Raw genomic sequence first — 2,500 nt, 5'->3', positions numbered from 1 at the left:
GAGGGGGGTAGAACGGGGGCCACCTGTTTTATTCCCTGTTTGGCGTCAGCTGCATGGAGTGCTGTGAGTGCACGTGGGGGTGGTCAGCCCGAGATTCGTTTGGTGTGTGTGTGTGTGTGTGTGTGTGTGTCTGTGTCTGTGTGTCTGTGTGTGTCTGTGTGTGTGTCTGAACGCAGTGACGTTCTATAAGCAACTGAAACTGAAACTGCTTCTATCTTTTTTTCCCATTATTCAATTTTTGTGTAAAGAAATCAAAAGTGTAAAATAAAACGTACTAAAATGTTCAATAACACAGCCTGAGATTGATTAAAACAGAAAAAAAAGACTTCAAAATACCACAAGAAACAACATCGGAAATGAAAAAGGGATTGATTTTCATATGATAATCAGCAATTCCGTGAATCCCTTGATTGAAAGAGTTTTGGTTTTCTCATTTTTCCGGTTATTCCGAGTTCAAATGATCACACTTCATAGCGCTCTTCCTTGACAGTGTGTGTGTTGGGGGGAGGGGGGTTTACATGTGCATGAATATTTTCTTTCTTGTGAACAAGCAATTCCAGACAAGCACTTCATTCCTATTCCATCCAACACCATCTCTGTCTCTCTAAGTTTCTGCCTGTTTGTCTGCAGTGTCTACCGGTGAGTCTCTCTCTCTCTCTCTCTCTCTCTCTCTCTCTCTCTCTCAAAGTTTTGTAAGAAAATGGTTTTCCAAATTGTATGGATGTGTCAAGGTGTAGAGTTTGAGCAAACTTGTATTTCATAATCTTGATCCAGACTGCTTGATATATTTAAACAAAATTGACATTTACACATGGAAAGTATAGAAAAGTGGAGATGGTTCCGTTCATTTCAAGGTTTATTCCAAAGCTCAATTTCATAACGAGCAAATGGTATCGTACACCACTTGCACAATTTAGATAAAGAACTATTGACATCAATGCCAACAAACAATGGGTTATGCCAGGTACGTCAACATATTCTTAATGCCCTTTGTGTAACTCCACAGCTGATGATGAAATTCATTCTATGTCAGATAGTAAATCTTATGATGAATGATTTTTTAATAAAAGATACTGCAAAAAGAAAAGATTGAGCGTGTCAACATCAAAAGCCTTGAAGATTAGGCAAAAATCACTGCTCACAACAAACTAGGTGATTTGATAGATCTGCAGGGTCCTCTGTAACCACCTGTTTCATTGACTGGTGGATGAACGGAGTAATTAAAATGTGTTGGGTGACCGGTTGGTTGGTATTTTTTTTATTGAGGGAAAGAATTTTCTTTTCTTTTGTTTCAATATTTGCTTTCACCATACTCATTCCTTATTCTGGTGGTTTGATCTGTAGCAAAAAATATGTTGCTGCATTCACCTGTGTCATAAGGACACCAAGCTCAATGGCATTAGAGCGTCAAAGTGCCTCTGTGTGTGTGTGTGTGTGTGTGTGTGTCCGTTTATCTGCCTGCCTGTCTGTTTCTCTCTCTCTCTCTCTTTGAAGGTTAACGTTGAATGTACACTAATATATATGGTGACATCTTGCTTTTTGACTCACATGTGTAAACAGAGTCTATGTTTTAACCCAGTGTTCAGTCGTGTGGGGGGGAGGGGTGTGTGTGTGTGTGTGTGTGTGTGTGTGTGTGTGTGTGTGTGTGTGTGTTTGGTTATCTGTGTGCCCGTGTTTAACATTGCCATTTTCTCTGGAAGTACTTTGTCCGTCAAAACCAACTTTGGCTTAAAAATCGTCGGAAATCTTCACAGTCTTACCAATAAGAGTTTGTAAGTCTCCCGAGTGAAGCCGTGTGTCCTGTATCATTAACAGTTTGTTTCGTTGAGGCCTTTTCCGGGATTCCGAAAACACCATATAACCGCCTCCCAGTTGCAGTAGCATTGGCGATGCTTCTTGAGTGACGGCGTGACCTCGTTTTTCTTGTTCGCAGTCAAATGGAAAGAAATACAAATTCTGGACAGAACACATACAGTGACACAGATTACATCATCGACGTGTTTACTGCATATGAATCTTTTAAAGTGGATACTCAAGCAACTAGAATGAACATTGATTTTATAAATGTATTGTTGTACAATACCTTATGGTCTTAACGTGTGTGTGTGTGTGTGTGTGTGTGTGTGTGTGTGTGTGTGTTTTAGTAACATATACTTTTTATTTGTTGGATGTTTTCCTTTGTAAATATTGTTGCTCTATTGTCTTAACATGAGTATGTGTGTGTGTGGGGGGGGGGGGGGGGAGTTGGAGGGGGCGGGGTAAGTCTATCGTCAGCTATTGGGAATTCTTATTTGACTAGTTTTAATCTCTTTTTATGTTGCGCATAATGTTATGTTGGTGTTTACAACGAGCCTGTGACAGCACAACTTAATTTCCATGTGGATTAATAAAGTGTTTATGATTTGATTTGATTTGATTAAAAGAGAAATCGAACTGACCGCGGCGATAACCACGTCTCCTTACCGCGCCCTTAAATAATTGTTCAATGTCCGAGATACAC

The sequence above is a fragment of the Babylonia areolata genome, chromosome 11 (assembly GCF_041734735.1).
Source record: "Babylonia areolata isolate BAREFJ2019XMU chromosome 11, ASM4173473v1, whole genome shotgun sequence".
Taxonomy (NCBI): Eukaryota; Metazoa; Mollusca; class Gastropoda; order Neogastropoda; family Buccinidae; genus Babylonia; species Babylonia areolata.
Note: the sequence above shows the minus strand (reverse complement) of the source record.